Below are 15,794 nucleotides of genomic sequence, written 5' to 3' on the forward strand. Positions count from 1 at the left end.
AAGGGCCCCCAAACACCAGAGACGTGCAGGTATTCGGAACATCCCTTCTTTAATGGTACTATCATGTCCTGTCAAGTTTTGAATAAAAAAAGCAAAAGTTGTGGTGAGCCACAAATGGGCTGCTAGGAGGGGGTAAGTACTTTGCACTAAATTTTCTAATCCTGATTTTTGCTTCAAAGCCCACCCAATCACTTTTATCCTGAAGTCTGAAACTGAGTCTGGATTTTGCAGAATCAAGGAATATTTATCCAGCATTTAATCCATTTTTCCAGGAAATCAGTGTTTTATTAAGAATAGAATTCTTTCAGGTCCAGAATTTTCCTGGACATTTCTAAAGCTTAACCCAACACACAGAAAAAGTTCAATAAATGTTTGTTGACTGAAGTAACCCACCTATCCCCAAATAGCAAGTATGAAGCTACAGAGTTTCTTTTCAGGAAGACTGAAAATGCTAAGACATGCCATTCATAAAATTTCATTTTTTACTCTGAGGCCCACAATATTCCTGAATTGTGATAAGAGAATGTCAGGGGCAACAGGAAACTCAGAAAAGTGAATTTCATAAGATAGGTTCATTTATTCAACATACATGTTACAGAGCACCTATGAGATGCCAGACACTGTTCAGGATACAGTAGACACACTGGTCAGCAAAGGGACAGAGCCTGTGCCCTCATGAAGAACATAGTTGAGTAGGGAACAGTAGGAGCAGAGATGATAAACCAGTAAGCAACTAAACAAGCTAGTTATAGAGTACACAAAGTGTAATGAAGAAAGTAAACCAGGGCAATAATGAGAGGAGGTAGGGGCAGAGCCACTACAGACAGTGGTCAGGGAGCTTGTCAGAAGAGGGACATGCATTTGAGTGTTAGGACAGAGCCAGCCAAGCAAAGATGGGGATGGGTAGGGAAAGAGAGCTTCTAAAGACCTCTCATCATTAAAGGTTCAAGTTCTCTCCTCCCATATGTCCCACACACAGTACGGGATGCCTCTTCTGATTGGCCAGTGCCCATGCATGTGATTCTCTGATACATCCCGGGGTGTATTGCACCCTGGACTTCCCCACGCTCTGAACAGTCTAGGTTCCATGGGACCAGACATTCCAGGCATGGACCCAAGCCTGAAAACAAGAAACCCTCTCTGCATTAGAATTTCAGTTCTGCCTTGAAACTGCTAATGGGACCCATGCCAAATCTGAAGCTTCATCCTGCAGAAGCACCTTTTCAATCTCCCTAATTTTGGGCTCCTGGTTCTCATCAGGATGTTGCAAAAGCTTGCTAAATAGTGGCCCTCTCAGTTTGGCAACACTGGCCTGCTGTGTTTCAGCCAGAGCTCATCAATAATTCACCAGTAAACATTTACTTTGAGTGACCACAACGGACAGTGCTATTCTGCTCACTGGATGTCTCACATTGGCAAAAAACAATGTTACACAGTGATTTAACTACATGGGCAAATTTGGGAACAGAGTTTATTAGCCAATTGTAATAATACCATATTGGAAGAGGAAGAGCAAAAATGGGATACAGTGTCACTCATCAGAACAGAGCATCACCAATATGTTACGAAAAATGGCAGAGAGAGTTGAACAATACAAAATTTAATATATTTTCGAACTTTAAAGAAGGAAAATGGTAAGTTGCTTATTTGGGTATATACCTTGGGGTAGTATTTCTCAAAGGACAGGTCTGGTGCCACAGTGGTTTGTGAGACTGTGTTAGGTAGTATGCTTACCAGCTGTCTTAGTTTGGGTTCTGTTCAAAACAGATGCTGGAGTAAAGGTTTAGGTATAAGCTGTTCATGTGAAAGGTGAATGCCAGGAAGAACTGTAGGAAGTGGGGCAGTGCGATGGGGAAAGGAGGGAAGCCACAGTGGGGAATGGAGTCAGCAGGTTATAGCTGTGGGCAGCTGGAGTGTACTCCACTGAGGACCTCCCAATAGGCTATAGGACACACCTCATAATTTCCCACCAAGGCATGAGGAAGTGGAAGTATTCAGCCTACCAACTCCTGCCTCTCTTTGATGGAGAGGGGTTTCTTAGGATGTTAACCCTCTTGACTGGACAACCCCTCAAGTAGAAGGACACAGGAAGTCATAGGTGGGTACAGACGACTCTAGGTTGCATCTGAAGTGAGACTAAGGGATATGAGTGGGGCACCGAGAGAGTCTGCTACAACAGGATTTACCTAGCATCAGATTACACAATAAGAAAGTTACCATATTTTGCCATGTATAATGCACACCCGTGTATAATACGCATCCACATTTTTGGCCCAAATTTTCAGGAAAAAAATCTTTCATTTTAATTTTTAATTCAATTTTATTTATTTATATTTAGAAACAAAACTGATTATCATATTCCAGGGTATTATTTTGCATACAGATATCATTATTGCTTTCTAGAGTTATACATTTAATGCACAAGCATAAATGAAAGAATGAAAAACATTTATATAGATATGGAATTAATACTACCCATGTATAATATGCATCCTTATTTTTCCTTCAAAAATTTGGGCAGAAAAGTGAGCATTATACACAGCATGGTATTAAATTTTTAACTCACTGCCTGGCTTAAAGGAGAAAAGCTCAGATTGGGGCTATGTCACCTTTAACACTCATTCAGTGCTTACCAACCTCAATCCTTCTTTTCTGGGTACAACAGCATTTAGCTAGAATTTAGTTACATTGTTTTGTGTATTACTTATCTTCATGGTTATATTCTATTTATAAGGTCTGTCCAGAAAAAGTCCAAACATTGTTAATATAGTGAGAATGGTTTGCAGACACTGATGTAACCTGGCAGCCAAGGAGAGTGGACTGGAATGTGCACATGCGAACAATGACGACTTTGCTGTACTAGTCAGTGGGGGCGGTAGACATTGTTGAGTGAGCATGTGTACTGTGTGGCTGTCACATTCAAAATGACTGAGTGAGTTGAGCAATGGATCTGCATCACATTTCAAGTTAAGCTTGAATAGTCCTCCACAGAAACTATTCAGATGATTCAGAAGGCCACAACTTTGGGCAACTGGTGATTGGCAGCTTCACTATGACAATGTGCCTGCTCATGCATCATGTCTCGTGCAGAGTTTTTTTGCGACATGTCAAAGACTCAGTCTCCCACAGCCCAGATTTGGTACCCTGTAGCTTCTGGCTTTTCCCAACACTAAAATCACCTTTGAAAGGGAAGAGATTTCAGACCATTGATGAGATTCAGGAAAATATGATGGGGCAGCTGATGGTGATTGGGAGAACTGTGTGAGGTCCTAAGGTGCCTGCTTTGAAGGGGACTGAGGTGTCATTATTCTATATATGATGTTTCTTGTATCTTTTATCTTCTTCAATAAATGTCTATTTTTCATATTACATGGCTAGATACCTTCTAGACAGACCTCATATAGCAAGTATATTGGTTTTGTTAATCACGATAAAGTTTCCATTAAAGATAAATATAAGGAAAAAACTGTTTTGTCTTCTAGTAATGTTAAGTATTTTTCTATGTGGCTGTGGTAAAAGGTGATTCACAAGTGAGTGTGATTTAGGAAACACTTTCTTTGTGGAAACTCAGTCTCATAACTCTCACACAAAGTAACTGTCCCATGCATACTTGCTGCTATGACAAGTACAAAAAAAGCAACACTCTGAACCCTTCTCCCTTGGGATGGTTGCAAAGGGACTCCTCCTTTTCCCCTGTCCATCTTTTCTGGAGAGAATTTGTAGCCCTCTGACTGCCCAGTCATGGATTAAAAATGAAATTCATATCTAATAAGTCTAACTTTAGCCACAGGAAATGGGAGCACTTGGGGGACCCAAAGGGTTAGCCTTGCTTTGTTTAAGGATGGGCACTGTTATCTTTACTGGGCACGTTTTCCCTTTTTGGGAGGGGAGGGAGTGGAGGCTAAGGTTTGGGGAGTGAGCGGGAAGCAAGGTCTGCTGGATCTGTTTCCTGGTCAGCTTTGTGGGAGATTTCTCCCCTCTGTTGTCACAGTCCTGGCTCTCAAAGCTACATATCATGAGGACCCGGTGACACCCACTTTAGGATGTATTAGAAAAGATATTTTGATAATGAAAATCACTCAAACAAGGAATTTTAAAACCCTCTGTATGTTGCAAACTTATCTATGAAATGCTTTGGTAAAAGAAAAGTTTCAACCTAAATAGTCTTCTAAAATGTGTACTTGTATATTTTCTCTGGCTTGATTATAATGTACACAATTTACAGAAATCTGTTTTTTACATTTTAATCAGAAGTTGCCAGAACACAACAAATGCTATCTCTCTCTTACCTGATTCATAAGTAGTAAAATAGAGCAAGGAGGAAACAATTATTCCTTGGTTTTTATCTATTTTTTTTAAGGCCATCAAATTAGCTATGTGACCTGGGGTGGTTCGCTTATCCTCTAGATTTCAGTTTCACTATCTGTAAAATAAGGGAATTGGACTAGGTGACCTATAAAGTTTCCCTCCAATATTGTTTGCCTCTATGAAAACACATGGCCAAGGAGCTTGCCAGGTCAGGGAGGAAAGTGGGCAATGAGAAGAGCAGAGACCTTGAAACATTTTTTAGAAACAAATATGAGATTCTCGATTTACCTCAAAATCATGGATGACAATAATCCTATCTGTAGGTGACACTTTTGAACCATAAGGTTTGTGTTCAGGTCCCACAATGGCCCAAGGCACTGCACAAAGAGAGTGACCCACCAATGTGCTCTGAACAAGTGGACAAAAGTACTTTCTCTGGGTACCTTTTGAGGACTCAAGGCTAATGCCAGAAAGACCAATGAACAATGAAAGAGAAGAGAAAATGCAAGGAATTAGAAGAAAAAAAGAGAAGTAGAAAAAAGAATGAGCAAGGGAGAGAGGAAGGGTGAATAAAGATACAAATACATGCATACATACATACGAGGTCTGTCCAGAAAAAGTCCAAACATTGTTAATATAGTGAGAATGGTTTGCAGACACTGATATAACCTGGCAGCCAAGGAGGACGAACTGGAATGTGCACATGCGAACAATGACGACTTTACTGTACTAGTCAGTGAGGGCAGTAGACACTGTTGAATGAGCATGTGTACTGTGTGGCTGTCACATTCAAAATGACTGAGTGAGTTGAGCAATGGATCTGCATCACATTTTGAGTTAAGCTTGAATAGTCCTCCACAGAAACTATTCAGATGATTCAGAAGGCCACAGCTATGGGCAGCTGGTGATTGGCAGCTTCAATATGACAATGTGCCTACTTATGCATCATGTCTTGTGCAGAGTTTTTTGGCAACATATCAAATCACTCAAGGGACTCAATCCCCCTACAACCCAGATCAGGTGCCCTGTAACTTTCGGCTTTTCCCAACACTAAAATCACCTTTGAAAGGGAAGAGATTTCAGACCATTGATGAGATTCAGGAAAATATGATGGGGCAGCTGATGGTGATTGGGAGAACTGTGTGAAGTCCCAAGGTGTCTGCTTTGAAGGGGACTGGGCTGTCGTTGTCCTATGTACAATGTTTCTTGTGTCTTCTTCAATAAATGTCTCTATTTTTTAAATTACATGGCTGGGTACTTTCTGGGCAGACCTTTGTACATACATATATATGTACACACAGTCAGTTCTTGTTATTTGTGGTAGTGATGTTCTGTAAGTCTTTGTGGACAAGAAGTTTGTGAATACTGAACTATTGCTCCTAGAGGAAATATAGGGTTAAGTTCCTGCAAGCCTCTTGTCACAATATCTTCATTAACCATTTCAAGATATGTATCTTGTTTTATGCCTATTTATTTAATATATATGGTTGATTCATTAACACTGAACTCATGGCCACCAGCCAATTATAGAACTTGTGCCTGAGGAAAGCTTACCTAGCACACGTACTTTCTCTGTAAGGCACATCACAGCCTACTCGTGCTCAAGAACTCCACCACAACACTTGGCGGAGGTGGTGGGGGTGGGGTGGAGGGAGGCATTTTAAACAGTGAAATCAACCAAAACCACAAAAATGTGAAAAACATGGCACTGAACAGACCAAGAAAAAGACACTTGTTTACAGTATGAGAACTGGAGCAAGAAGGCAGAGTGTTGCTTAGTTGGACCTCAGCTGGGAATGTGAATGTCAAACTTTTAATTGCTCTATTCATGTCCATAAATGACTACAAAAGTGTCATGAGTGCTGATTTGGGGTTTACAAACAAATTTCAGTAAGTAGGAAAATATGGAATCTAGAATAATGAGAATCAACTATATATGTATATTTATATGAATTTGTGTGGTATACATACATATGTATGTATGTATTTACTTCTTTCTGTCTCTGTCTACAGAGACAGAAAGAAGTAAAAAGAGAATACATGCATGAAATGAGGAAATGAGTGTTTCACCCAAGAGCACTGGGGCCTATTGTGGGGGGAACAGTGGGCCTTGCACAGAGTGAGGAGAACAGTGACACCCAAGGGGCTGCATCCCTCTGCCCACACCCTTGTTAATCTGAGAGACACAAAGATGCTTTCGGCAAAACTGGCTACATAATGGCTCAGAGAAATTGAAAATGTAGGGCTCTATCCAAAAACTGAGTTTCACGAGGACTCTAGAGGAGTGTAAAACCAAGCACGTGGCCCTCCTGAACAGAGGGAGGACCCTGTGCACCTAAACAGGTCTCAGGCTGGAGAGGCTGGCCCTGCCTTCAGGCGCACAGGCAGGCCTGATCCAGGGAGGACAAGTGGCCAGTCCAGAGAAAGTGACGCATACATTACATTTGTTTGCCCAAAGTTTCAGGTCTCGATTGAAGGCCTCAGACTGCACCTCTCCTGAAACCCCAGACCAAGCCAGGCAATGCTGAGAAGGCCCTGACTTCTTCTCCTTTAGTGCTGACCCAACTGACCTCAAAAGACAGCAAACACCACAAGAACACTGACTGAGTGATTTTTATCTAAAATAAAAAGTAGTGGCCCAATTTTTCCCTTCTTCCTCACCCAAAAACCAGTACAGAACCTGCTTCTGTGTATTCACACACACACACACACACACACACACACACACACATGTTTCCTTGTGGTAAAGACTTTTTGAATTGTCCACAATTCAGAGTTTAGTATCTTATGCTCCAAGGTCGGGGGTGGGTAAAGGAGTGATGGTGGGTTTGGGGTTAAAAGAGTCAGGTGCCATTTCACACCCATTGGATTGACAAAATTTAGAAGTCTGACAATACTAAGAGCTGGAGAAATGGGGACTCTCATACAGGGCTGGAGGGAAGGCCCTAAATTAAAGAACAACCTTACATCACCCAGTCAAGCTGAAGGTGTACATGTCTTACTGCCCTGCATTCCATTTTTAGGGAGACACACTAGAGCAATTCTTGTACATGGGTGGAGACTTGTACATGGATGTTCAGGATGTTTATAACAGCAAAGGACTGAAATAACAGAAATATCTATTAATGAGGAAATAGAGTACAGGACATGTACTGACATTCCAACCAGTCAAAATCAACCCATCAATCCTGCTCCCTCTTTCACACATACCTGCCCACACCATTTCATGGCACCAAGACACATAAAATGCACATCAGTCCAGCACTGCTAGTTCATGCCTCCTACCTAACTCACATTTGCATAGCTGCATGTGCTTCCCCATAGTTTATTTTGATCCAGCCAGAATCACAAGCACACAAGGCCTCCTTACTTCCAGACCAGCTGTTCTTAATTTTTTAATCTCAAGACCCTTCTATACTTTTTTTTAAATCCTCACCCAAGGATATGTTTTTCATTGATTTCAAGGAGAGAGAGAGAGAAACACTGCTGTGAGAGAGAAACATCAATCAGCTGCCTTTCATATGCACCCCAACCAGGGATGGAACCTGCAACCCAAGTATGTGGCCTGACTGAGAATCAAACCCACAGCCTTTTGGTGTACGGAACAATGCTCCAACCAACTGAGCCATCCAGTCAGGGCAAGACCCCTCTATACTTTTAAAAATCATTGAGGGTCCCAAAGAGCTTTTGTTTATGTGGGTTATATCAATATTTGCAGTATTAGAAAATAAAATTGAGCACTTTAAAAAATCCTCCTACTTTTCCCCCAAAAGAGAACCTTTATTACTTCATGATAGCCTCTTAAGTTCTCATGCTTTCTTGCCAGATGCCTTTGGAGCAGGTGCTTTCTGGGCTGGAGCTTTTGGATCCTTCTGAACTATTGGAGGAGCTGCCTTCTGGCTTCTAGCTTTCTGGAACTTTCTGAGGTAGAGCCTTCTTGCCTATAGATGCACCCTTAGCAGCAGTTGCCTTTCTGGGAGAAGTTTTCAGGAAAGCTGCCTTTTGAAGCTTCCTATCTTTACATTTGATTATTTGGTTCCTTGTTTTCTTTGCCTTCATAACTTTGTATCAGTCAAAATCTGTCATCTTGGCTTTCTTTTCTCTGGCTACAATCTTCTTGGCTCAACCCATGGCTGCCCATTTTGTACTGGTATCTTCTGCCAGGCTTGTCGGACATATTTCTGAAGGATACCATATGGGAACTTGAGGATAAAGTCAGTGCACTGCATGCATTTGAAAGGTATAGCCTATTTTCTTACTTAAGTGCAAGGTCCATCAACCAAAGCCCTGTTCTGATGGACAATCTATAATCATAACCAACTTCCCCGCATGAGGCCCAAACGAGACACAGGCCATAAAGCCAATCTCCGTGAAGCACCTGAACACCATGTTGGTAGCACTGGACAAGAAGGAAGAAGGCCCAGCTAACTATGCACACGAAAAATATTCCTTCTTTTAAAAATAACAATATATTACTTATTAATCCATATAATATTTTAATAAAAATTAACTATATTTTCCAAAACAAAATACATAGTGAGAAGAGAAGCACTCTTTTATACTTTTACAACTTTCTGAATTTCTGGCTGCAGAGAAGACAGTTAGATTCATATATCTGCATCTGCAATTAACCCGTGATTGTTATTTCGGCTGACACATATGATGAAAACTTTGTTTTGTAATTACATAGTTAGTTTATAGATCTTGGGAACTCCTGGGGTCCTTGATCACACTTTGAGAATCACTGTTTCAAAACATCCAGCCCTCTGCCAAAAGTAGTCTTTCACATGGACACAGCCATGTCATTTCCCACATCCTTCAAACTGTCAATGGCTGCCTTTGGCTCATACAGTTATTCAAACTTTGCTCACAAATCTCTTCCCATTTGGCCAATCCAGTTCCTGTCCAAATTCCATTACTGCCCTGTTTTGTACACTGAGTACTCTGCCCACCACTGGGTATTCGCAGATTCCTAAACCTGTCCTTGTTCATATCTCTGAGCCTCAGCCTTGCTCCTGCCAGAAGGACTCCTATGCATCTTTTACAATTCAACCCAAAGGTCACCTCCTCTAGGAAGCCTTCTTTGGTTCACCCTTCCCTTACAGTTTCTTCTTTTTATGTTTTAGATGTTTATGTTTTGAGTAGGTAATTTAAGTGCGTGGGGTTAAATTCCAAAAAAGGTACACCGTACACCGTACAATAGGCCTCTCTCCTGTCCCGGCCATCGCTTCCTCCCTAAGGAGGCACCACTTCAATCAGTTCCTTTTTCATTCTTCTGCAGCTGCTCTAGACAAAAATAAGCAAGTTATTTCTTTTACCCAGATGGCATCATACTATATACACTGCTCTACACTTGCTCAATGCTATACTTTGAAGAACTTTCCACGATATCAAATAAAACTTGATCTTGTTTTTTCAATAGTTGCAAATTACATTTTTAAAATGTATACAATGTATTTATCTAGTCCCCTATTTGGATGGCTATGTTCGTGGTTTCCAATCTTTTGGTACAGCAAATATTCTTCTACATAAACCAATCTATATGCATAAAAGGCTGCAACATCCTGGAATGGAACTTCTGGGCCCAATGGAAGCTATATTTGTAATTTTGCTAAACATTGCCAAATTGCCCTCCATAAAGGCCATTTCAATTTTTTCCCCTACTGACCATGCACAAAAGGTCCTGTCACCCTCACCAAACAGTGCTATCCAACTTTTCAATCTCTGCCAATGTAAGTGAAAAATAATATCTTGGTGAATTTTAAGTCAGTATTTTTCTAATAATATCAAATATCTAGAGGTACATGTGGCTGTTTAGATTTAAATGTCCTCTGCAGGAGACAGCAGAGATATAAAATATTACCATCACTATCAAAAGTTCTATTGGGCCCTGGCTGGTGTAGCTCAGTGGATTGAGCTCGGGCCTGCGAACCAAAGGGTCACCAGTTCAATTCCCAGTCAGGGCACATGCCTGGGTTGTGGGCCAGGTTCCCATAGGGGGTGCTCAAAAGGCAACCACACATTTATGTTTCTCTCCCTCCCTTTTGCCTTCCCTACACCTCTCTCTAAAAAAATAAATAAAATCTTAAAAAAAGAAAATTCTATTGGATGGCACTACTGGAGACCTGCACTATCCAGGGGCTATTATGAGCCACGTGTGGGTACTGAGCACATGAAATATGGCCTGTGGACTTAGAGATGCTCTAAGTCTAACACACATTGGATTTTGAAGACCTACTATGAAAAAAAAAGGTGAAACATCTCCTTAACAATTTTTATATTGATTACATGTTGAAATGCTAACATTTGGATATATTGGGCTAAATAAATCATTAAAATTAACCTCACCTATTTCTTTTTATCTCTTTTAATGAGACTACTGGGATTGTTAAAATTACATCTGTGGCACGCAATCCATTTCTTTGGGATGACACTGTTTCAGAGGGCACAGCATTCTGTTGTTGAGACCTGGATTTTAGCATTTTCCTTTTTACATAGAAATAAGTGTAGCTACTATTGTTATAAAGAAAAATAGATTCACTAGACTCTCTTTTTCCTCCTGGAAAGGCAGACAAGGTGGGCAACAAAAGGAGAAAGGGTGGTGATGATCCTGACTATGAGATATCAGCCCTGAAACAAACCAGTACACTTCCTACCTGGGCAGCCACAGGCAGGAACCAGGGACATTGCTGACCCTGAGCAGGGACTGATTTCCTGGCTGCTGTTAAAACAATGCACCAGAGAACACAGTGCCTTCAAAACTAAGAATAGAAGAATAGCTCCAAATAAGATTTCCAGGACTGTACAGGAACAAATTCCTCCCCTGCTCCAACTGTAAGCCACCTTCCACCCTTGGCTTGGCAAATAAATGTCCCTGTCTCAGCCCCAACCATCCTGCAGTCTTAGTGGTCTGTACACACAGCCCTGGGTGAGGACTAAGGGACAAAGTGGAAAGGAAGACCTAGAGGAAGAGATGACACAGGCTCTGCCCTAATGGACCCACACCACAGGGGTTCTACAGTTGAAACTGGGCATGTATGTCTCTGTCATCGACGGCTTTGGCTATGAAGATGAAGACAACTAGCTTTGCCATGTGATTCATAGAACTGATAGGTCAGAATGGACACTGTTTTTAAGCAGCTATTGAGGGAATAAAGCCTAATTGTATCTGAGCATAAGTCATCTGCTTTGAGGATAGTATTATTATTATTAGCCACAGCAGCAGCAGCTGTAGGCCATTGGGCAAGTGAGCTAACCTCTGTGGGTCTCTATTTCATCATCTATGTAATGAAGGGGTTGGATTATATGAGTTTTCCTATATCATCCACTGACATATAAATACAGAAAAACATCTCTTTCACTGGATGAAGTTTTTAAGGGAGGGAAGGAAAGAGGAGAAGGCAATGGAATAAATAGTTAGAGCAGAGTTTTTCACCTGGGACCATAGGCCTGCACAGAAGAGAACCTTCAAAAATACATGTGAGCTCAAGAAAGCAAAGGTCTAGTGATTTAGAGAAACTATGACAGGCCAGGTACCATGCTCAATTCTTAGTACATGGTAGGAATGTGAAGAGTTAGTGCCCAAGACAGCATATGAGGTATACATGGGAATAAACGCATGATAGATTTGAACCTGAGCCTCTTTGGTGCAATACCTGCCTCTTTCCCAAAGCTGTGCCTTCACCAATCCTCCTCTTCCTCACATCAGATGATTATAAGCTTTTAACAGGCCAAGACAGTATTGCACTCTTCTGACATGGAATGATTGTACCTGCTCAACAGGGAGGTGGGGGGATGGCAGAATGAAATGAGATAACCTATGTGAAATACTCATCGCTAGTCAACACTCTAGATACTCATTCATCACATATTCATTTAGAACCTAATACATGCTATGCCTTGGATTAGATATTATCACCCTCATCATTTATTTTTACTATATGTATCCTCCCCCAATATGGCAGAATGCTCCACATAGTAGGCACTCAGTAAATGTAGGTTGAGGGAATAAATAGGAATTATCTCTCTGGTAGATTAATCTATTATTCAGCAAACTCTTATGCCTTCTCCTGACTTACATGGCTTGTGAGTTAATCTGGCCAATGGAATAAGGGTAGAAGGGACAGTGTACCAATCCTGAACCTAGACCTAAGAGGAATTGTGTGTTTCTGCTTGTTCTTCTAGGACCTTCTGAGCTAGCTCTCCAGGAAAAAATAAGCACATGGGTAACTCATAGATCCACATGAGACAGACTATCCTGGACAACCTGCACACCTATGAGCATAAGCATAAATGCTTGTTATTGTTTGCCACTGAGTTTGGGATGGTTGTTACTGAGTAAAAGCTGGCTGAGATCATCTCCTTCATCCACATGCAGAGATCTCGGGCAGAGCATGTCTTTGGCTTCTCTTACCTCTCACTGACGTGGGATTTCAGCAATTGGGTCATTTCATAGCTCTCTCGATTCCATATACTCTGGGCTGGTAATGTTCCATTCAAAGAAGGCAGCAGGAGCTACAAAAACCTACACTTTGGCAATCTTGGCACCTGGCACAGAGTCAAGCACAAAGCTGGTTCTCAGGCAGTGTTGATGAGTGAAGGACACGTTGACTGTTCACTCTGGTAGGATAAGCATTGCCTAAATCACCAGCAGGCAGCAACCTGGGCCTTAGATGTTCACAGCCACCGGTTCTGCAGTCCCCAAAGTGCGGGAAGTGGGCGTGCTGGTGACACAGTATCATTTCAGACCATGTGAGATAGACCTAGATGTGTTTATTATGTGTTTTAGGAAACACGTTGGAGTGTTTAGTGACTTCAAGACCATTACTACTTTGGATGAGCCCAAGCTAAAAAAAAAGTGGAGAATTTAAAGAAAAACAAGTAGAAAATAACAGTACAAGTGACACGTGAATATGGGAAACATGACTGAAGTTTAGGAAACACTAGTCCATTGTAGGGCTTCTTTTCCTACAAATTACAATCATAATCATAGCTAGCATTTCTGAGCACTGACAAGATGTACTGTTTTAAGGGTTTCATAGACATTTTTATAAACTGAGGCAGATACTATCATTATTTCCATTTTGCAGGTAATGTAACTGAAGCCCAGAGAGGTAAGGAACTTGCCCCAGCTCAAATGGTAGTGAGGATTAGAACCCAGACTGTCAATCTCCAGGATCCAGGTTCTTTTTTTTGTTTTGTTTTGTTTTGTTTTGTTTTGTTTGTTTGTTTTTTTGTTTCTGTCTTGAATTTGTTTTTATTTGTATTCCAGTGAAAAGGTATGATCAATCTCTCCTTTGGACCGCAACGATCAAATATTGCCTCCGTCAGCAGCTGAAAAAGGGACCAGGTTTTACAAAACGGCTTTATGACCAGTTCTCTAAACACCTGTAGTTTATCTTCCTTGAAACGGAGCCGTGTCACACGACCTGACAAGTGCCGGCTCAGGCCGATTTCTGCCTCTGGTGCACGTGCACCTGCATCAGTGGTCCAGAGGGGCCTTACTCCCCCTCCAATGCTCGGGCACTGAACTGAGTTACACTCCTTGTCTCTTTTTTTTGTTTTTTGTTTTTCAATATATTTTATTGATTATGCTATTACAGTTGTCCCATTTCCCCCCTTCTCTCCCCTCCACCCTATACCCCCCTCCCACCCACATTTCCCCCTTTAGTTCATGTCCATGTGTCATACTTATGAGTTCTTTAGTTTCTACATTTCCCATACTATTCTTGCCCTCCCCCTATCTATTTTCAACCTACATTCTATGCTAATTATTCTCTATACCTTTTCCCCCTCTCTCCTCCTCCCACCCCCCTGCTGCTAACCCTCCATGTGCCCTCCATTTCTGTGGTTCTGTTCCTGTTCTAATTGTTTACTTAGTTTCTTTTGGTTTTGCTTTAGGTGTGGTTGTTAATATTTGTGAGTTTGCTGTCCTTTTACTATACATGTCTTTTCTTTATCTTCTTTTCTTAGATAAGTCCCTTTAGCATTTCATAAAATAAGGGCTTGGTGATGATGAACTCCTTTAACTTGACCTTATCTGAGAAGCACTTTATCTGCCCTTCCATTCTAAATGAAAGCTTTGCTGGATAGAGCAATCTGGGTTGTAGGTCCTTGTCTTTCATGACTTGGAATATTTCTTTCCAGCCCCTTCTTGCCTGTAAGGTCTCTTTGGAGAAATCAGCTGACAGTCTGATGGGAACTCCTTTGTAGGTTACTGTCCCCTTACCTCTTGCTGCTTCTAGGATTCTCTCCTTCGTTTTTACCTTGGCTAATGTAATTATGATGTGCCTTGGTGTGTTTCTTCTTGGGTCCAACTTCTTTGGGGCTCTCTGAGCTTTTTGGATTTCTTGGAAGACTGTTCCCTTTGCCAGATTGGGGAAGTTCTCCTTTATTATTTGTTCAAATATGTGCTCAATCTGTTGCTTTTCCCCTTCCGATTCTGGTACCCCTATAATTCGGATATTGGAACGTTTAAAGGTGTCTTGGATGCTCTTAATCTTTTCCTCAATTTTTTTGAATTCTTATTTCATCATGCTTTCCTGCTTGGTTGATTCTATCTTCCTTCTGGTCCACTGTATTGTTTTGAGACTCATATTCCTTCCTTTCACTATTGGCTCTCCTCCGCGTGTCTTCCTGCATCTGTTTTATGGTAATCTGCATTCTTTCATCTAAATTTCGTCCAAAATCAACCAGTTCCGTGAGCTTTCTGATCACCAGTGTTTTGAACTGCGCATCTGATAGATTGGCTAGTTCTTGGTTGCTCAAAAGGATGAGTCCTGGGGGACTGATCTGCTCTGTTGAAAACATAGTTTTTTGTTTTTTGTTTTTTTTTCCCCCTGTCTCTCCTTTTTTTTTTTTTTTTCCAGTCTGGTTGCTCTTGTTACGGTGGGGGGCAGAGCCTTAGGTGCTCACCGGGGCTGGGCACTCCAGTCGCTAGATTGTGACGTTATATGTGGGGGCGGGGCGGGAGAAAACAGTGGCGGTAGTTCCGTTGCCCTGGACTCAGACCCTTGTCTGGGCTTCCGGGCCGCGAGTTCTGCCCTGGTCCACAATCGCTGCCCCTCTGGGTCTGCCAGCTGCAGCTTGCGTACTCAGGGATCACCGCTGCCTTCTTGCACGCCGGATGGCTTTTGCGCCGATTTCGCGCCAAACCTTCCCCCGACCTCCACACGCCGCCAACCCGAGCCAGCCCCGCGCCCGCCGGCTCGTCTTCTCCTACCAGTCCGGATGAACGCGTCTACTTCAACTTCTTGGCTGCCCGACTTCCATTCAGATAAATCCTCTGCCGGATCTGGGTGTTATTCTGATAGTAAATTATTGTTGTAAATTATTGGTTTTCTAATCTTGGTTGTGCGAGGAGGCACGGTGTGTCCACCTATTCCTCCATCTTGCTGGAAGTCGGATCCAGGTTCTTAACAGCCATGTTTGCAGTGGAGAACCTAGTACCCAGGGAAGTTCAGCATCTCCTAAGGTTAACCACAAAA

At 41.9% G+C, this 15,794-nt stretch overlaps 1 protein-coding gene and 1 pseudogene across 3 annotated transcripts in view; both read right to left on the reverse strand.

The window, feature by feature from the left end:
* ARHGEF3 (Rho guanine nucleotide exchange factor 3) overlaps positions 1 to 15,794 on the reverse strand; it is a 320,037-nt gene that overhangs the window by 160,785 nt on the left and 143,458 nt on the right. The gene's annotated exons all lie outside the window — the stretch shown is intronic.
* Positions 8,078 to 8,712, reverse strand: LOC114501458 (annotated as a pseudogene).

This window comes from Phyllostomus discolor, chromosome 7, assembly GCF_004126475.2.
Source record: "Phyllostomus discolor isolate MPI-MPIP mPhyDis1 chromosome 7, mPhyDis1.pri.v3, whole genome shotgun sequence".
In the NCBI taxonomy this organism is placed as follows: domain Eukaryota; kingdom Metazoa; phylum Chordata; class Mammalia; order Chiroptera; family Phyllostomidae; genus Phyllostomus; species Phyllostomus discolor.